This window comes from Bos grunniens, chromosome 25 (genome assembly GCF_055505025.1).
Source record: "Bos grunniens cultivar Pamir isolate PY7600 chromosome 25, Bosgru_T2T1.0, whole genome shotgun sequence".
Lineage (NCBI taxonomy): Eukaryota > Metazoa > Chordata > Mammalia > Artiodactyla > Bovidae > Bos > Bos grunniens.
The window spans coordinates 25,756,998-25,778,907 of NC_141189.1; the positions used below are offsets into that span (position 1 = coordinate 25,756,998).

Genomic DNA, 21,910 nt, shown 5'->3' on the forward strand with positions numbered 1-21,910 from the left:
AAGCTCTAAACCAGAAACCATAACGTGAAACTTTCTATTTCCCCTTCTATTTCCTTCTAATTATACTAGCTGAAAATAAATGAATGGCTCTAGCTCACAAACATTACCGGTTTTCTCACATATGCATCACAGAACATCTGAGTGGATGAAAGCAAAAACTAGGCGAGGACAGGACACGTTATCTGAATTGAATCATCTGTTGTCAGTTCAGTTCAGTCCCTCAGTCATGTCCAACTCTTTGTGACCCCATGAACTGCAACAAGCCCCGCCCCCCTGCCAATCAGCAATGCCCAGAGCCTGCTCAAACTCATGCCCATCGGGTCGGTGATGCCATCCAAATAACTCACCCTCTGTCTTCCCCTTCTTCTTCCCCTTCTCCTCCTGTCTTCAGTCTTTCCCAGCATCAGGGTCTTTTCAAATGAGTCAGTTCTTTGCATCAGGTGGCCAAAGTATTGGAGTTTCAGCTTCAGCATCAGTCCTTCCAATGAATATTCAGGACTGATTTCTTTAGGATGGACTGGTTGGATATCCTTGCAGTCCAAGAGACTCTCAAGAGTCTTCTCCAACACCACAGTTCAAAAGCATCAATTCTTCAGTGCCCAGTTTTCTTTATGGTCCAACTCTCACATCCGTACATGACCACTGGAAAAACCATAGCCTTGACTAGACGGACCTTTGTTGGCAAAGTAACGTCTGTTTTTTAATATGCTGTCTAGGTTGGTCATAGCTTTTCTTCCAAGGAGCAATCGTCTTTTAATTTCGTGGCTGCAGTCACCATCTGCAGTGATTTTGGAACCCAGGAAAATAAAGTCTCTCACTGTTTCCATTGTTTCCCCAACTATTTGCCATGAAGTGATGGGACCGGATGCCATGATCTTAGTTTTCTAAATTGAGTTTTAAGCCAACTTTTTCACTTTCCTCTTTCACTTTCATCAAGAAATTCTTCAGTTCTTCTTTGCTTTCTGCCATAAGGGTGGTGTCATCTGCATATCTGAGGTTATTGATATTTCTCCCAGCAATCTTGATCCCAGCTTGTGCTTCATCCATCCCAGCATTTCTCATGATGTACTCTTCATATAAGTTAAATAAGCAAGGTGACAACATACAGCCTTGATGTACTCCTTTCCCAACTTAGAACCAGTCCATTGTTCCATGTCCAGTTCTAACAGTGGCTTCTTGACCTGCATATAGATTTCTCGGGAGGCAAGTCAGGTGGTCTGGTATTCCCATCTCTTGAAGATTTTTCCACAGTTTGTTGTAATCCACACAGTCAAAGGCTTTGACATAGTCAATAAAGCAGAAGTAGATGTTTTGCTGGAACTCTCTTGCTTTTTCGATTATCCAGTGGAGGTTGGTAATTTGATCTCTGGTTCTTCTGCCTTTTCTAAATTCAGCTTTAGAAATATCTGGAAGGTCTTGGTTTACGTACTGTTGAAGCCTCACTTGAAGGATTTTGAGCATTACTTTGCTAGCATGTGAGATGAATGCAGTTGTGCGGTAGTTTGAACATTATTTGGCATTGCCTTTCTTTGGGATTGGAATGAAAACTGACCTTTTCCAGTCCTGTGGCCACTGCTGAGTTTTCCAAATTTGCTGGCATATTGAGTGCAGCACTTTCACAGCATCATCTTTCAGGATTTGGAATAGCTCAACTGGAATTCCATCACCTCCACTAGCTTTGTTCGTAGTGATGCTTCCTAAGGCCCACTTGACTTCACATTCCAGGATGTCTGGCTCTAAGCGAGTGATCACACCATCATGGTTATCTGGATCATGAAGATCTTTTTTTGTACAGTTCTTCTGTGTATTCTTGCCATCTCTTCTTAATATCTTCTGCTTCTGTTAGGTCAACACCATTCCTGTCCTTTATTGTGCCCATCTTTGCATGAAATTGTCCCTTGGTATCTCTAATTTTCTTGAAGAGATCTCTAGTCCTTTCTATTCTATTGTTTTCTTCTATTTCTTTGCATTGATTACCAAGGAAGGCTTTCTTACCTCTCCTTGCTATTCTTTGGAACTCTGCATTCAGACAAGTATATCTTTCCTTTTCTCCTTTACCTTTTGCTTCTCTTCTTTTCTCAGCTATTTGTAAGGCCTGCTCAAGCATTTTGTGTTCTTGCATTTCTTTTTCTTGGGGATGGTCTTGATCACTGCCTCCTGTACAATGTCACGAACCTCCAACCATAGTTCGTCAGGCACTCTGTCTATCAGATCTAACCCATTGAGTCTGTTTGTCACTCCCACTACATAATCATAAGAGATTTGACTATGTGATGCTGTGCAATGAAATGGTTAGGAATCAAGCCCTTGGCATCGGGTTTAGTTTCTATCTGCTAGCTGTGTGGACTTGGGCAAATCACTTAATCTCTTTGATTCTATTTGCTCATCTATCCAATGCTGATTAATAATGCCTCATAGAGTTGGAAGGAGTGAACAATATGGGGCACATAAAGAACTGGCATCAAGGAAACATTCACTGAATAGAAGATATTATTTACCACTATTTTGATTTATGTGTAATGAAAACCCTGGCAGGTTTCACAAGAAAGAAGGCTTGGTGGACAACAAAAGTTCATTCCATGGATGGACCTAGAGATTATCATACTAAGTGAAGTAAGTCAAACAGAGACAGACAAATGTGATGTTACTTACATGTGGAATCTAAAAAAAAAAAAAATGATACAAAGGAACTTATTTGCAAAACAGAAACAGACCCACAGATACAGAGAAATTTATGGTTACCAAAGGGGAAAGGTATGGGGGAAAGATAAACTAGGAGTTGGGATTGGCAGATACAAAATACTATGTATAAAATAGATAAATGACAAGGTCTTACTGTATAGCACAGGGAACTATGTTAATATCTTTATAATAAGCTACATGGAATTCCCTGGTGGCTCAGATGGTAAAAGAGTCTGCCTTCAATGCGGGAGACCCGAGTTTGATCCCTGGACCCAAGGAGACCCTCTGGGGAAGAAAATGGCAACCCACTCCAGTATTCTTGCCTGGTACATCCCATGGATGAGGGGGCCTGGTGGGCTACAGTCCATAGGGTCGCAAAGAGTCAGACACAACTGAGCAACTCCACTTTATTCATTATATGTACAGGCTACATATAGTTGAAAAGAATCTGAAACAGAATATGTGTGTGTGTGTGTGTGTGAGACCAACCTAGACAACATATTAAAAAGCAGAGACATTACTTTGCCAGCAAAGGTCCATCTAGTCAAGGCTATGGTTTTTCCAGTGGTCATGTATGGATGTGAGAGTTGGACTATAAAGAAAGCTGAGCACAGAAGAATTGATGCATTTGAAATGTGGTGTTGGAGAAGACTCTTGAGAGTCCCTTGGACTGCAAGGAGATCCAACCTGTATATCCTAAAGGAAATCAGTCCTGATTATTCATTGGAAGGACTGATGCTGAAAGCTGAAACTTCAATACTTTGGCCACCCGATGCAAGAACTGACTCATTTGAAAAGACCCTGATGCTGGGGAAGATTGAGGGCAGGAGGAGAAGGGGACGACAGAGGATGAGATGATTGGGTGGCATCACTGACTCAATGGACATGAGTTTGAATAAACTCCAGGAGTTGGTGATGGACAGGGAGGCCTGGTGTGCTGCAGTCCATGGAGTCGCAAAGAGTTGGACATGACTGAGCGACGGAACTGAACTGATGTGTGTGTGTGTGTGTGTGTATGAATTCATATATAGAAACTAATAAAATGTTGTAAAGCAACTTATACATCAATTTTTAAAAATTCAGGCATTCAACTAGGACATTTTTAAAAATAGAAATCCTTTATAATAAAGTAGAAGGAAAAGAAATTCTAGCAAATTCCTCAGTTGACATAGTGACTGTAAATGAGAACTAAATTTTGGTGTGAGCTTCTTTTCAGTGCAGACTGAAAGAGAATCATACAAGTTATGTGATACTCATTTCTTGGGAAAAAAAGGAAGTATGTCAGTTTTTCAAGAAGTCCATGCTTCTCCCCAGGATGAATTTCTGGAAAAAAAAAAATGTGTCAGGAGGACCTTCTAAAGGGATCAGATGACCACAAAATACAGCTCAGGGTCACCAGCAAAGAGCTCAGACCCTCCAGCAACTCCAGGATGAGCTGCTGGGGCTGGGGGTGGGGAGAGTTGGGGGGAGCTCTGGAGTCCCTGCAGGTCACTGTGAGATGAGCAACCCCCTTCCATAAAGGCAGTGGCATTGGGCTATTTTTGTTAGCATGTGTTACTTCCAACCAAAAGAATTTAAGAGTCAAAAACACAACCTTTTAGTGCCTGTCTGCTGCCATGGCAACCAGTGACATTTCAGATGGAGACCCACTCTTCACCCATAGACTGCGTGACTAAATGGGGCACAACCCACCCCCAATAACCCATAATAGCATTTCATGGGCAAGAGATAAACTTTCAGGAGTTAAGCCATTGAGATTTTGAGTTTGTTTCTTAATGCAGCAGAGTCTAGCCTAGCCTGACAATACAAGATCATTTAGAATCTTTGACAAATATATCTTTGTTTATTATATGAATACATATATTTGTGAATATATTCATGAATGAATGAACTGTTGGCTGATCACATATAACATCCGTCTACTTATCTATCAATCATTCACTTATTTACCTGTTTATCTCTGTGTGTTTGTGCATATGTATTGTATGAACATACTTATTCATACAACACATACATTTAATATATGTATTCATGAATGTATTTATGAATATGTAATATATGTATTCATGAATGTATTTATGAATATGTAAGTTCATGAATATATTCATATAACACAAATATGGATAGATAGACACTATATGTGATCAGCCAATAATGAGTTTCAATCTGCTGGTACAATTCTCTGTTCTACTGACGTCATTTGACAGGAGTTTGTCAGTGTGCTTGTCTTTTTCACAGACCAGGCACCAATGTGCTGTAACCTCAAATCCCTAAGGAAGCAAAGAGATAAGCCACAGAAAATGACTCAAAGGAAAGAGAGAGGAGGAAATAACTATAAGGAAATAGTCTTGAGCTGACAGGGAAATTAAGTGGGAGTGGTCTTCTGAGAAATTTACTCATAGTTTCCTACTGACTATTAGAGGTACAAACATCTTGTCTTTTCCAAGGAAAAATTTCTCTTTGTGCCTTGGAAGAAGCTCAAATACATATACATTTTCCTTTTTATTGAAATATAGTTGATGTAGTTATAGTTATGTAAGTTACAGGTGTACAATTTTAATTGTTATACTGCATTTATAGTTATTATAAAATATGGGTTTTAGATTTTATAGAGTATATTATATATTTTTTTGCCTCTAAGTTTTGTTGCTCTAGTATCTTCCCAATAAGGGCCATTGATTCATCAATTCTGAGTCCTCTTTTTGACATCTATTTAGGTTTTCCTACTTCACTATTTCATTGGTTTTCAGTCACATTCCCACACAATTATATGTCTTTTGAATCTGTTAATTGCAGTCTCCCTATTTGATCTTGCAAGTCTCCTGATTTGAATGGATGATCATAACAACCTTGCATTTAGCTAGTCCAATAATGTTCAAAGGATAAACTAAATCCTAGAATCTTGATAAGGTCACAGGCAGGCTATGTATTTGGATCTCTACTGCCTCTTATATTTCCCAGACTTAAACCAGCATAAGCCACAGCAAGTCACCCACGATCTTTGTTCTGCAGCCACCAAAATGACCTCACAAAACAGTGACATGGAGTCATTAAGGCCAAGCTTTACGTGTAATGAGAAAAAATGGAAACAATCCAAAAACCCATCAACAAGGGATGGATCAAATCGGTGACAGCACACCTGCATAATGGAATATCGTGGAGCTAAAAAGGAATGCTCTAGATCTCCATGTTCCAGCAGAAGACAGCCAGCTTTGTACGGCTCTTCTCTCTAATCTCCTTTTCCCATCTCCTGCCCAACCCCACGCTAGAATCACGAGGCAGTCGTAAACTGCACAAAGGTTAATTTTGCTAATAAGGCCAGTTATTACCTGAAAGACAAGGGAAGAGAGGACAGAGCCTTGTAAAAGTTAACTTGACCACCACCAAATGCAGGACATCACCCCATTAGGGGCAAAATGAGGCCACAAATTCTCATTTCAGCTGCATGTTCTGTCTTCTAATGAGGTGAATTTTGTTGTTTAAACACAAGACAAACTTTCAACCTAAATGAAACTGACGTGCTTATAAATGGTATATAGTACATACAAATTTAAGATCCCCAAAGTTATTAAAAAGTGAGTCTGTAGAAATTTTTAATTAGTTCCAAAGAGCCACGATCATTTTGATTTAGATCAACCGAATTTTTCAGGTTTTTATTTTTTGGGGCGGTGGTGGGGTGCTACATTTTATTTTGCTAACTAAAGACATTAAAAGCAACAACAGCTACCATGACCTACGATCACTGTTATTTCATAAAACATTGTATAGACAGTTTTTAAAAGGAAAAAAATCCCAATCTAAAAAGGAAGAACAGTCCATTTCATCGAATAGATTAACCTTCTTAAAAACTTACATCTCTATCCTCGTTTTTCTCACTTTGTCCCAAACGAGTGCAAATTTCACACACAGCGACTTGGCGTGCAGATGCTGTTGGAACTACAGGGTCGGATGGATGTGTGTTTTCTCTCCCACTGGCTGTTGATAGAAGCTGGATCCGGGACGATTTCCAGAAGGTTATAGTCCTTAACGTGAGTCTGAAGTCTGAAAATTCCCAGCTGCTGACTGCAGGCCATATATCCTGAAAATCAGATGACACAGGACTTTGACTTCTATAAGAGATGGTGTCACACCACACCCCTTACCGGTGCCTGTGAAGGAAGGACACGCTAGTTCAATGCCTTCTAATTTTCTTTCCTCTTACGACTTTTAAAAAATGGACAACAATCAAGTACAGAGAGCGAAAGAATAAATACTACCAGATACTAATCTTTTTCATGTTAATTCCAGATTTGTGCTTATTTTCTCAAGGAAATAAAGCATGACTGGTAAAATGGAAACTCTCAAGCTTCCCCTCAACCCAGTTTTCCACCACTATCCCCCTCCCCCTTTCTCTGTCCAGAAGCCAGCACGATTCTAAATTTGGTTGGTGATTTTCCACTTCATATTGTTTATATGTTGACCGCTATTAGGGGTTGAATTATGTCCCTAGTAAAAGATATACGGAAGTACTTAACCTTTGGTATCCCAGTTTGTGACCTTATTAGGACATAGGATCTAACAGGTAATCAAGTTAGAATGAGGTCATTGAGGTCCAGTCTGACTGTTGTCCTTGTTAGCAGGGGAACTTTGGACACAGCCATGCACACAGGGAGGAGTGTGTGAAGAGACACTTGGAGGATGCCATGAAGATTGGTGTTCTTCTGCCTCAGGCCAAGGATTACTAGAAGTTGGAAGAGGCAAGCAAGGATCCTTCCACTATAAGTATAGGAGGGACCATTACCCTCCCAACACCTTGGTTTCAGACTTCCAGCCCGCAAACTGTGAGACAATACATTTCTGGTAAGCCACCCAGTCTGTGGTACCTTGTCAGGCATTGTCAAAGTCCACTGGGAAATAAATCAGCCGTTCCTCCTCCCCACCTCATCCCTGAGTTTGAGAATGGCTGAGTTAAACTGATATTAACACAGGAGATCTAAAAAAGGGCTTTTCCAGCTCTCTAAGTTCATGATATAAAGAAAAATTTGCAGGAAAAAAGGAAAAGAAAGGGAAACAGAGGTGAGATCTTTTCATTAAAGAGGAAGAAGTGGACATTTTGTATGATTAGGAAGTGAAGGGATGTATCAATACTTCTGAGACATAATACCACCTGCCTGCTGGGAGCCAGGCAGCAGGGGCATACGCTCGCTCAGTCTTCACTCGTTTTGGCGGGGGGACTCTTCATGCTCTCATTTTGTTGTTGTTCTCACTAAGTCGCGTCCGACTCTTTGTGACCCCATGAACTACAGCACACCAGGCTTCCCTGTCCTTCACTATCTCCCTGAGTTTGCTCAAACTCAAGTCCATTAGTCAGCAATGCCATCCAACCATCTCATCCTCTGTCGCCCCCCTTTTCCTCTTGCCCTCAGTCTTGCCCAGCTTCCGGGTCTTTTCCAGTGAGTCAGCTCTTCGCATCAGGTGGCCAAAGTACTGGAGCTTCAGCTTCAGCATCTGTCCTTCCAAAGAACACTCAGGGTGATTTCCTTTAGGATTGACTGGTTTGATATCCTTGCTGTCCAAGGGACTCTCAAGAGTCTTCTCCAGCACCACAGTTCAAAAGCATCAATTCTTCAGCGCTCAATCTTCTTTTTTTCAATAATTTAAAATCATTCTCAGTTACAGGGGTTGCATTTATGGAGGGTAGTTTGCCACACTTTTATAAACACCCTGGCCTGTTTTCCTGGGTCATGACCTTCGTACATGTTGCTCCCTCCACCTAGAATGCTTTTCCCTCCACTCCTGGTCTGGTTAACTCCTCATCCTTAAGGAGCCAGCTTCAAATCTGCCTTCACAGAGAGGCCTTCCTTATTCCTCCTCATCCAAACAATTCTCCTTGTGTTTCTCTAATAGCATCCTGCCTCCTTTTCCACAGGACTTACCAATTTGTAATTATATATTAATTGTGTGCACTTATTGTTCAAAATGTGTCTTCCATTGACTGAGAGCTCTGTGAGGGTCGGAGTTGTTCTATTTTGTTCAGTATCTCCCCAGGATCTAGCACCACGCCTGGCACACAGGAGACAAAGGAGACACTCAATATTTGTTGAAGGAATGAAGGAAGGTTGTCTCACAAAGTTCTCATTCATCACATGCATCGTCTGGAGCCTATCTTGTTGGCACCCAGTGGGAGGGCAAACCAATCTAACTGGGATCTGCTGGACCATCCTGGGAGAGTGGGGAGTGGGGAAAGGTTCACTCAGACCTTCTCAGGCCTGGGTCCCCTGTGGCCACAAACACAGTCCATTTATAAACTGAGGGTTTCAGATCATTACAGGGATTCTAGAAAGGAGAAATTTCCTCATGGAAAATAACAAGATTTTATTATTTATTATTTCCCAGCGATAGCTCCTTCCTTTTTATTTCTTGTTCAATGATTCAGGTTAATAACTACATCATCTCCATTAGTGCTAATGATTCTTCAACAACTCTCTGAATGGGCCATTGTCTCTTTTTCAACGAGGAGAGAGCAAAACTCAAGTTAGAACCTTCATGAGGCTACAACTTATGACTAGACTCTAACAATTTCACTTTTAAATTAACAAGCAACAAAATATTTGGGATATATAGTTCTGTGAGCCCATGCACAACCACACAGTCAGGATACAGACAGTTTCATCACCTTAAACTCCCCTCTGCCATTCCCTGAAATCACCCCTCCTCCCATCCTTAGCCCAAGAAGGGTCTGTTCTCCATCCCAATAGTTTTGCATTTTTCAAAATGTCATATAAATGAAATCATACAGAATGTAGCTTTTGAGATGCTTCTTTCACAATCTAGAATTTAATAACATGGTTTGGTTTTCCTTCTGTGTATGTATGTCTATGGGCTTCCCTGGTGGCTCAGACAGTAAAGAATCTGTTTGTAATGCAGGATACCTGGGTTCGATCCCTGGGTCAGAAAGATTCACTGGAGAAGGGAATGACTTCCCCCTCTAGTACTCTTGTCTGGAGAATTCCATGGACAGAGGAGCCTAGCAGGCTACAGTCCATGCAGCTGCAAAGACTTGGACATGACTGAGCAACTAACACTTTTCACTTTTTTCATATATGTCTATAAATACATATAAAGGTAAATAAATATAATAATGTTTATAAAATAAATATGACTATATAGTCACCTATATCTACAAGCAAGTGATACAAATTTTCCATTTACAATAATGACATATTTCCTTTTAAAATAAATCTATTAAGTTAAAAAAAAGATAAATAATAACATTCATAGTACAAAATGGGGGTAACAAGTATGAAGGTGGAATGCAAATGACAATATTTAGGGAAACAATGGACATTATACAAATAATATAATTACATACTCTCGTCTTTCCCTCCACATGCATTCGAAATACCAGCCATAATTCTAAGAATTCCTGAAAGGGAAGGAAAAGGAATTCAAAAAGAAGACACTGCTCATTCCCAGGCATCTCTTTTGAGCCAAACCCTCATAATCGCAGTTCTAGAAGCTTCGATTCCTTTCAGGAAACTGATCTTGGGAAGTCAATTCCCACACAAAGAACGAAGACCACCACATGTCTGAGAGCTGTTGCCCAGGCATGAGGCCACACGCTCAAACACATCCACGTATCAGCGGAGACGTAGATCTTATTTGCTCACAAGTGCCTTGTTGTTCTTCTGGGCTGGTCATGTTAGCTTAATGATTACTTTGGCTGTCATCATTGAAGCCACTGTAAACAAATATCTTAGAATCCTTTATCTGCAGGGAAAGCGCAGAACAAGGAAATAAAACCAAGGAAATCAATCTCTTTAAAGCATGTGAGGGAAAAATCCTTCAGTCACCCATTTAACTAATTCATCCCGGAACTAAATATCTGTTAGCTAGCACCCCATGAGAGTCTTCTCCCGGAACTAAATTATTTTAGAAACTGTTTCTGCCTTTGCCTCAGGCACATTCAAGACCACACACTGGAGCCCTTAGAATATAAGATTTGGTTTGCTATGAATAGAAGGGGAAAAAAAAAAAATAACAAAACATCTTGTATTTTTTCAAGTTTTCAACAAGGAATTTACTATATTTTAAGAGATTTACTTAATTCCCAAGGAACAGTGGTTGTATTTTATGAATCCCAAAAGAATGTAAGATTTTTAGCTTGTTAAACACATAAGAAAGTGTCAAAGACTAGAAAATGAACGTGAATTTTCATCCTATGAAGGACATCACCGTGACATGGCAAAAATCTATCCAAAGAATGGTCTAGTGGGCTACATTTAGCACTGAGGTAGCCCTGGAGAAGGGACTAGCGATCCACTCCAGTATTCTTGCCTGGAGAATCCCATGGACAGAGGAGCCTGGCGGGCTACAGTCCATGGTTGCAAACAGTCAGACACGATTGAGAGACTAATACTTTCTGAGTTCAGTCCCAGACCATTGCAACCAAGTGAATATTACAATAAAGTGAGTCATGTGAATTTTTTTTGTTTTCCAGTGCATATAAAATTTATGTTTATATATATTGTGGTCTATTAAGTATGCAATAGTATTACGTCTTTAAAAAACAATGGATACATTTTAATTTAAAAATATTTAGTTGCTAAAAATGGGAACTGTTATCTGAGCCTCCAACAAGTCAATCTTTTTGCAATACTAATATCAAAGATCACTGTTCACAGATCACCATAACAAAATAACAGTGAAAAAGTTTAAAATATGCAAGAATTACCAAAATGTGACACAGAGACACAAAGTCAGCAAATGCTGTTGGAAAAACAGCACCAATAAACTTGCTTGATGCAGCGTGGTCACAAACCTTCAATTTGTAAAAAAACACAATATAAATTGAGGTGTGCTTGTAGAACTTTTTATGATGATGGAATAGTTCTATATCACACTGTCAAATAGAGCAACCACTGACCACATGTATCTAGCAAGTACTTAAAATGTGGCTAGTGCAACTGTGCAACTGAGGAACTGAATTTTTAATTTTATTCAGATGGTAAAGAATATGCCTGCAATGCAAGAGACCTGGGTTCAATCCCTAGGTAGGGAAGATCCTCTGGAGAAGGGAATGGCAACCCACTCCAGTATTCTTGCCTGGAGAATTCCATGGACTGAGGAGCCTGGCAGGCTACCATCCATGGGGTCGAAGAGACATGACTGAGTGACTAACCCTTCATTAACCTTAATGTAGATAACCATGAGTGATTATGGGATTACCAGTGCAAGTCTAGGGAAGGAAAAGACAGTGAAGCATAGAGCCTAAAGGAACTTCAACATTTAAAGCATTGCTGATCTGTGTGTTTTGGGGACCATCAAGCTGGATGCCCAGGAGAGTCATCCAGGAGCCTAAGGGAGATGGGGACCTGTGGATCATCAGGTGACCAACTTATCCAAGTTTCCCCAGGACATTCTCAGTTTTAGCACTGAAAGTTCCATGTTCTGAAAACCTGCCAGTCCCAGGAAGACCACCCTAATTCGGGTCCCATCCCCAGAAGTTTTGATTCAGTGGGTCTGGGGTGGGACCTAGGAAGCTGCCTTTTTATCAGGTTCTGTGCACGAAGGTTTGAGAATCACTGTGAATTAGCCAGGGAACGGATCAGCAAGGAGCAGGCAGAGAGGTGGAAGGAGAAGAGGAGATGTTTGAGAGTTGCATGCCTTCCTGCCTGGCTGACTGCCCCAGCCCTTCCCAGAAGAACAAGGATCCCTTTCTGGGAGAGCTGGACCCAACACAAGGAGCCACCATGGCTCCTATACCTGCAAAGACCTGCTGGGAGGAGTGGGTGATTCTGCTGCCCAAAGAGGGACCCCACTTCTTGGAGACCCCGCCTCTTCCCCTCCCCCACTATCAATGTTCTCAGAATCCTGCCCAGAGCAGGGAAAAACGATAAACCTAAGTGACAGCCAGGAAGCTGGCTGAGAGCAATGGGAGGCCACCCCTTCAGCTAACCGCCCAATAGCCACCCAATCCTACCAAGCAGTGTACCAGCCCAGCCCCTCACATGCCCCCACCAGTACTCCAAAAATAGTGAGGGGGCTGAGAAAACCCCCTACCAGTGGACTGGAGGACTTTCCTGACTCTAGCACATGTGCACACCTTCCACTAATCCAGTACAAAAGTAACCTTTGGTTTCTATTGGACTCATTAACTGCTCATAAATATTCCATGAATACATACATCTAATTATAACAGACAGAACTATGGCAAGGCCAGGCATGCTAGAGGATCTTGTTACATAACCTGCAGCTGTGAGTCAAGGCTGTCAATCAATGACCCCTCTGGATTATGCAAACGACCCTGCCTTAACAACTAGGCACCCCAGTCCTCCAGGGCCATTTGCCTCCCTTGGCCTAGCCCACCTCTCTTGAGGTGTTCTCTCTGTTCTTTCTTTGCGTGCAGCTCAGTCGCTCAGTCATGTCCGATCCTTTCTGACCTGTTCTTTCTTTGGTCATTATTAATAAACTTTCTTGTGGTGGGTAAGACCTTATATTCTGCTTTGGCCCTTACCAAGAGCTGAGGCCCACAGGAGGAAAGGTCTCCAGACTCTCCTTCCGCTAACACTTGGTGCCTCTCCCCTCTGAGGCTGGGGGTCTTCCTTTTCTCTACCACTGGGTGTCAGAAAGGCAGGAGGGGCCAGTAAAGGTTGAGCTTCATCCACCTTTGGCACTAGAAGCTTACTTCTTAGACTAATTCAGATTTGTATAACAGTCCTATTATAAGGCCTATTTAAACAAACATTATATAACACAATCTAAGTATTATTCCAGATTTGCAGACAGGAAAAGAGAAACTGAAACCAATGAGAACAAAACAACAAGTACGTATATGCCAGACATGTTATGAGAACTTCACAGGTGTTAACCCATTAAATCCCCACCATAGCCTTAGTAATAGATGCTATTATTATCCTTATTCTACTGAGAAGGACACAAAGGCACAGAGAGGCTAAGTAACTTGGCCAAGAAACACAGCCAATACAGAGTGAAGTGCAGTATCATAGACGGCCCTCCCTCTTAGGGAAGAGAAGCCTCTTTTTCAACTTGCTTGTCCAGCATTCACATTTTGAATATGGTCATCTTTTTGCCCATGCTGAGTAAGTATGAAGTTACGCGTGGGAAGTTTCTAGATTCAGGGCTATTTGCAGCAGGGCCAGGAGCCGGGTGACGGAGTAAGATCCTGGCCTGGGATACACATTCAGTTCAGTTCAGTTCAGTCGCTCAGTCGTGTCCGACTCTTTGCGACCCCATGAATCGCAGCACGCCAGGCCTGCCTGTCCATCACCATCTCCCGGAGTTCACTCAAACTCACGTCCATGGAGTTGGTGATGCCATCCAGCCATCTCATCCTCTGTCATCCCCCTTTCCTCCTGCCCCCAATCCCTCCCAGCATCAGAGTCTTTTCCAATGAGTCAGCTCTTCTCATGAGGTGGCCAAAGTACTGGAGTTTCAGCTTTAGCATCATTCCTTCCAAAGAACACCCAAGGCTGATCTCCTTTAGAATGGACTGGTTGGATCTCCTTGCAGTCCAAGGGACTCTCAAGAGTCTTCTTCAACACCACAGTTCAAAAGTATCAATTTTTCAGCACTCAGCTTTCTTCACAGTCCAACTCTCATATCCATACATGACCACTGGAAAAACCATAGCCTTGACTAGATGGACCTTTGTTGGCAAAGTAATGTCTTTGCTTTTGAATATGCTATCTAGGTTGGTCATAACTTTTCTTCCAAGGAGTAAGCGTCTTTTAATTTCATGGCTGCAGTCACCATCTGCAGTGATTTTGGAGCCCCCCAAAATAAAGTCTGACACTGTTTCCACTGTTTCCCCATCTATTTCCCATGAAGTGATGGGACCAGATGCCATGATCTTCGTTTTCTGAGTGTTGAGCTTTAAGCCAACTTTTTCACTCTCCTCTTTCACTCTCTTCAAAAGGCTTTTTAGTTCCTCTTCACTTTCTGCCGTAAGGGTGGTGTCATCTGCATATCTAAGGTTCAAGGGGTGTCCAAAAGTTCAAAAGATCCAGTAAGCAGGATCAATAACATTTTAATGCAATATTTTTTCAAGTAGGAAAAATACAAGAATCCATGATGAACTAAAAATCAACATTTTCAATAAAGACAGGTCAGGATTACTAAATTGTCCTCTGGCTCCCATTTGGCTGAGTATGGACTGCCTGGCAGGCAGGAGCCCACAATCCCTGAGTTACACTCCCACATATCATCATCTCACCCCAGGAATGGAGGTTCTAGGGGCAAAGAAAGTCATCTTACTGGAGATCACCACCTAGCTCCTCTCTTTTTAAGGTCTTTCCCCTCATCAGACAATTCTAAGTCAACCCTCCACCACAGGAGAAAAGTCTGCCTTGTCATTATTTGGCATTTATTGGGGATGCAAAAACAGGAAGTATTGGAAGCAGTAACTATTGTCCCCAGTTCTTCTGTTGAATTATAGAAATAGGACATTCTTTCCTTCTTTTAAAAACCATCCACCCTGATTCAAATGCCATAGAAAGCAGAACTTGTTTGTTTGGGCTTGTAAAAAATCCAGAAGACTTACCCAGTCTCTTCTTTCCCTACAAATAAAGTGTCTTTCCTAGAAATGACCTTACCTAATAATTAGCATTCCATCAGCGTGTAGGTGTCTCTGGGAACATTGAACCTTCAGCGGCTGGGAATAACCTGAGCAGTAATACAGTCCAGTCTCCTTTTACTCTATTCCGGGACCTCTTGTCAAACGTGATCTATCATATGACTCACTGAACTGTCAGAAAGTTCAACCTGACCCTGCCTCTAAGGAGAGAACCGTTCCTGGCATAAGAGGACTCTAAACCCCACCCTTGACATCCAACTCCATTGGAGGTCCGTTTGCCAATCTGTGCAGAAGCAATCTAGTAAAATAGCAACAATAACTAATAAAACACATCAAGACAGCACCCTTTGTTGAGAGCTTAACTCAGCACTAGGCACCATACTATGCATTTGTAACTGAATTCTCAAGCAACCTATGAAGAGGTACTATTATCTCTATTTTATGATGATTACATCGAGGCCCAGAGAGGTTAAGTAATTCGCTCAAGGTCACACTTTTACAGATAGAATGAAATTCAAACTCTTTCCTTTCTGCCTGAATTTTAATCATCATCATCATCATCGTTGTTATCAGAGGAAGAAGGGAAGGATGAGAAGGAAGAGTCAGAGGTAACATTTACTGAGTGCCGACAGGGCCCTCTATGTTCCGATTAGCCCTGACAGCCCCACATGGGAGTGGGAGCTCTTAACACACTACTCACCCTACAGACAAGCAAGCTGAAGCCAGAAAGGTCCACCTCCCCCAGCGTCTCCCAGTGAGGACCCCGGAAGCAGGGATTCCAGTGCAGGCAGACAGCTCTAGAGCTTTCTCTTTAGCCAGCACACTTCTTTGCCTCCCACTTCCCCATAGTGATTCTTTCCTCTCACAAATATTTATTGTGCATTTATTCTGTACATGGCATCTGGTGCTAAGCAACAGAACAGCCCCAGTTTTGGCCCCTCCCAAGACTCGTTCCCAAGCATTCCACATCATTTCTGTGACCCACCCCCAACCCTTCTTCAAAGTGCCCTCTCTTACCTGTGCCCCATCTTTCAGGAATAGGCAGGCATTTCCTCTCTAATCTGCAGAGACAGTGAGGGTCCTCTTTTCTTACTAACTCATAAGACCCATCTTTTTCTGCCTTAAACATAGCCCTGCTTGCTCTCTTGGTCATGCTTCTGAGCTCCCAGGGAGAGGATGTCCTACCAGCTTATGGCAGTTTTATGCCACCCTGGTTATTTTCTCCCCTCTTGTCAGCCAATGGATAACTGGGTCTCACCCATTACATACAGATCAGTCCTTGACTTCCAACTTCATGGCTGCACCATGGCCTCTGTGAGCTGGGTTTGAGGAGAAGGTGGGGAGAGCCCTAACTCAGGGCCTTTGTGTATTTATTTCTCCCTGAATGCCAGCCCCACGCTCTCATTAATGTTCTTTCAGCATCAGTGCAATAAAAGATCAAAGTTCTTCCTACACGTTATTTGATTTCTTGGACACTATAAGGAAGTTAGTTTTTTTGTTTGTTTGTTTTTGGTTTTGGTTTTTTCCCCAGAAAGCTTAGCTTTTCATTTTTACAAGAAGGTCATTCTGGAACAGACTGCTCCACTAGGCACCCTCAGGCACTGGCCACTCTGTCCTGTAGATTCAGCCCCTGGGGCAATATATTCAGACCTTACAGGTTTAACTTCGTAATTATGATGGTCTGACTTTCAGGGACATAGAGTAGTGTGGAACCAGCTCACACTCAAGGCAGACTTGAATCACATCTTGACTCCAGCACTTTATGACTCTACCCACTCTGAACCAAGTGTATCCTTCTGAAACTCAATTTCCCCTGTCTTATCTTCAGAATGGGGACAATATAATCTACCCCCGAAAGTGTGGTAAGACCTAAATGGGTTAAGGGTTTCCCTGGTGGCTCAGACAGTAAAGAATCTGCCTGCAATGCAGGAGACCCAGGTTCAGTCCCTGAGTCAGGGAGATTCCTTGGAGAAAGGAATGGCTACCCACTCCAGTATTCTTGCCTGGAGCCTGGTGGGCTACAATCCATGAAAGAATCGGACATGACCGAGCGACAAATTTTCACTTTCACTAATGGGTTAATCTTTGAGAAAGGCTAGACCATTTTAATGGTCAAGTTAGCAACAGCCACTGAAGGTTCAAGTTCCCACAAAGAAACTCCCACCACAGGAATGCTAATCCTCCAGGTACAGTCAGGTCTAGAAAGTGAAAGCGAAAATGAAAGTCGCTCAGTTGTGTCCAACTCTTAGGGACCCCATGGACTATACAGTCCATGGAATTTTCCAGGCCAGAATACTGGAGTGGGTAGCCTTTCCCTTCTCCAAGGGATCTTCCCAACCCAGGGATTGAACCCAGGTCTCCAGCATTTCAGGCAGATTCTTTACCAGCTGAGCCACAAGGGAAACCCCAGGTGTAAAAGGGAGACTCTTTATTCATATGGAAAGAAAGAAAGAAGTAAATGATCCAGGGCTGGGTAAGATCTCCATATTTTTACAAATGCCATAACAAGTTTCCTATGGTATCTGAATCTGAATCATTTAAAAGAAAAAAAGAAAGTCCTGTTTTTATAATTCACAAGGGAATTGGGGGACCATAGCTACTGGTTCCAGCTTTTGATATGTTATTAACATCCCCCCCAATAAATACAAAATAATGGCTCTCCAAAGACAAGGAGAATTTTCTCCTGTTTAGAGAGAGACAGGCTTTACAAATTGTCTGATCGAGGAAAGGACTAAAAATGAGAGAAGCTAGGTGGTGATCTCCAGGAAGAGGGCTTTATTTGTTCCAGAACCCTCATTCCTAGGGTAAGGGACAGTACCTGGCAGCATGTGACTCAAGGAAGAACTGGACTGCAGGCTCCTGCCAGGCAGTATAGAGCTGAAGCAAATTGGAGTCCGGGACGAAAGTATTGCAGAGAAGAGCCAATTTTGACTCCATTATGGAACTGTTTCTTTGACTCACTTTTCCCTGCTGTTGTTATTATAATCATACATAATGGCCTGCCTCTGAGGACCGTGCCCCTCTGCCTGACTATTGGACTGAAGTGCCTTTGTTCAGCTCACCGGCTGAAATAAAGAAGAGATTAACACGTGCCTTCCAAAGGCTGGCCATTCCTGGAGATGCTCTGCAAGACTGATGGCCCTTTTTACTTCCTTACTGTCTCTCCCTCTCTATTCCGCCTTTTGACTTTTGTTCTTCACCACTTCTCTCTCTGGTTCTACAAAAGAACTTGGTATCCAGACCCCAACAAGATGGCTATTATGAGACATTAGTCTGCCATCTTCTCTGTCAGCTGGCTTTCTGAATAAAGTCGTATTCCTTGCCTCAACATCTCATCTCTCGGATTCATCGGCCTGTTGTGCAGCAAGCAGAGTGAATTTGGACTAAGTAAAAGAAGGACAAATCAGTAATTCTTTAGGTCGTGCTCAGTCCCTTCAGTCTTGTCTGACCCTTTATTAATTTCCCTCAGTTTCTTTTGCTATAAAATGAGATAATTATAACTATATAAGGGACTAACATTTATTATCACATTGGTTTTATCCTACATATGTTAATTATATTTAATCCTCATGGCAGCCCTGTGATTTATGTATATTAAAATCATCCCATTTTACAGATGAATCTTTTGAAGTTATTGTTGTTCAGTCATGTCCAACTCTTTGCAACTCCATGGACCGAAGCACACCAGGCTTCCCTGTCCTTCACTATCTCCCAGAGTTTGTTCATACTCATGTCCATTGAGTCAATGATACCATCCAACCATCTCATCCTCTGTCGCCCCCTTCTCCCCCTGCTCTCAATTTTTCCCAGCATCAGGTCTTTTCCAATGAGTTGGCTCTTCACATCAGGTGGCCAAAGTAGAGTGTTCAAGTAGCTTGGCCAGAGGTCACAGAGCCAGAAAATGTCAGAGGCAGGACTGGAACCCAGACAGGCTGGCTTTGGAGCCCAGGTTCCATCGATGACTAGAGCTGGGGCTTAGCACAGTGTCTAGCACAGAACAAATTAATGACACTGATTATAAAAGGATGACTGATTATACCAAAAGGCTAGGATCCCCGCCCCCGCCAAGTGCCCACATCAAAGGATAGAGTTCCCCAGGCAGAGAGCACAGTGGTCTTCCCATCATATGCCAGCTTTCCTGTCCCCAGAAACTGCCCTGGAACACTTAAGGGAAACACCTGATCTATCAGAATAAAAAGCTCTTCAAGGATCTGATGGGTGAAAATCCCAGGAGACTCTCAAGATGAGAAGGGGTCAAGGAAAGGGCACTTTATTTATTCTTCCTTGAAGAGTTTTACCTGCACATCAGCAGATCCTAAGGCTAGGAATAGAAAAGAGCACCACACATCCAATAATAGGAGCAACAGCTGGCATTTATCATGTGCAAGACACTGTGCAAAATGTTTTTGAGACAGTTCAGATTATCCTTTCAACAACTCTATGAGGTCCTATTATTGTGCCCATTCTACAGATGATGGAACTGAGGCTCGAAAAGTGACTTGCCAAAGTCCCAGAACTGGAAATCACTTAAAGATGATATTTGAATGCAGCTCTAGCTAGAACAACCACCACATAACTGTTCTTGCTACCTGAAATCCTCCCCAAAGCCCATCTGCTGCCATGGGAATCAACTGAAGCAGGAAGGACTCAGCACCCCTTTGTGTAACAAAAATGGTAACAGATCCTGCCTTTGTCTCTTTGAATACTAGATGGGCAGCGGGATGCCAGGTGACACCTTTCCCTCTGCACTGAGCAAAGGGGCTTCTCAGGAATATTCCAGAGGGCAAACAGGAGCCTGACTCTGTGGATCACACAGAAGGCAGGAAAGCTCCTTGGTAACCTCGCCCCCCTGACTCTCCTTCCCACTCCCTAGTGGGCAAACATAGCATGTACTGTTCAGTTCAGTTCAGTTCAGTCACTCAGTCGTGTCCGACTCTTCGCGACCCCTCCATGTCCAGTAACAGATGTTTATTGAGTCCCTGTTAAGCGCCAGGCATTATTCTGACAGTTTTATCTTCATTTAATCCAGACAAAAACGATATGGGATAGGTATCATCATTGTTCCTATTTTGTGAATAAGGAAACTGAGGCAGAGAAGAATTAAATAACTTGCCACACTCACCTTATTAGAAAGTGATGGAACCTGGACTGGGCATCAGAACTACAGAGACTTTATGATCAAACAGACCTGGGTTCAAATGTTGACTCCTCTACCAGCCACTGGCGTGACATTCCCTAAGTTGCCTAACCTCCCTGAACCTCGGTATCCTCATCAGGAATATGGGGACACCAAGGATTATGGTAAAGGATAAAAAGTAATATGTGTTCCTTACTCATGGGACAAATGTTTATTTAGCATCTACTGTGTGCCAGGCACTAGGGCTGTACCTGCAAACAAAACAGGGGGGAGAAAGTCCTACCCCTGTGGCATGCACACTTTAGCAGGGAGGCACTTACATGTTAGCTCAGTTAATCCTCACAATAACCCCATAGGTTAGGTACTATTATGCCCATTTCACAGACAGCGAGAAGGGGTCTCAGAAGCATTTATCCCCACCTCCACTTCATCCTTCTAGGAAATAGTGGGACCTGGATTAGACCTTAAAGTCCAGCCTCTGGAGTTTGATTTCCTGGCTTCGAATCCTGCTATTTCCATCTCACGGCTGTGGGCAAGCTTCTAAATCTGTCAGAGCCCAAATCTCCTTCTGGGAAAAATGGAACCAGGAGACCCTAACTCGCGAGATTATCCGAGGGGAAACAATGAAGTCTATTTAGGAAGCCTTTTCATAAGTGTTCACGGGGTTCTCAACACGCAGAAGGCCGTCTTTTTTTTTTTTTTTTTTTTAAACTGAGATGGAAACAGCCGCGCAGAGACAGTAAGTGATTTAACTAAAGGCGCACAGCGCATAACAGTGTGATCCCTGGGAAACTTTCCTACCGCGGAAGTCCGCGCGCGGCTGCCTGGAGCTAGAGCCACTGTCTTGAGTCCCTACTGCCAGTTCCCGTCCCCGGATGGTTCCCCTTTCTCGTATCCCACCCCAGCTCTCTCCCCTCTCCCCGCCGCGGCTGCGCCTGTGGCCCTAGCCGCCTCAGCCCCGCGTTAGGGACACGCCCCACTGGGGAGAGGGCTACCTCCTCTACACGCCCCACTGGGGAGAGGGCTACCTCCTGTCGGAGCCGGGAAGAGGGCTCCTCCACGCCGCCCGACTCGGCGGATACCTGGGAAGGCAGCCCCAGCGTCCGCCCCGCGCCCTGGAGAGCTGGCCTCACCTCCCACCGGCGTTCGCGTCCCCTGCGCCCGGCGCTCCCGCCGCCGGGTTGGCTCAGCCGCGAGGAGCGTGAGTGACCCGCGGGCAGCGGGTAGGGTGTGTGTCCCTGCACCCTCGCCGAACTTCCTCCTGGAGGGCCGACTACTTTTTTTCCTGGAATTGAGCCAGGTTCTTCTGAGCGCTGGGTTAGCACACCTGATGGTATCCGAAACCTCTATTCACTGCCCTGAGTCTGCATTTATTCTTTGCTTCCATTGAACAAACCTTACGGAGCGCCCACCAGATGCCGCGCGTGCTTCAGGCACCCAGGGGACCCGGAGGGTGTGCTGGCTAGGGCTCCGCTCTCCAGAACGTTGGCCATTCGCCACATGTGGTTATAGAGCAC

The 21,910-nt window shown here is 43.2% G+C and overlaps 1 protein-coding gene across 2 annotated transcripts in view; it reads right to left on the minus strand.

Moving 5' to 3' along the window:
- The window catches only part of TMC5 (transmembrane channel like 5), a 72,944-nt gene extending 57,542 nt beyond the window's left edge, over positions 1-15,402 (minus strand). The window contains exons 1-2 of one of the 2 annotated variants that reach the window (XM_086375539.1): positions 15,276-15,402; positions 6,536-6,760 (exon numbers count right to left, since the gene is read on the minus strand). The gene's annotated coding sequence lies outside the window, so the exon portion shown is untranslated. Of the gene's footprint in view, positions 1-6,535; positions 6,761-15,275 lie in introns of those variants that run through there. The other variant, XR_015154664.1, reaches the window with a different exon arrangement.
- Positions 15,403-21,910: the final 6,508 nt, after the last annotated feature.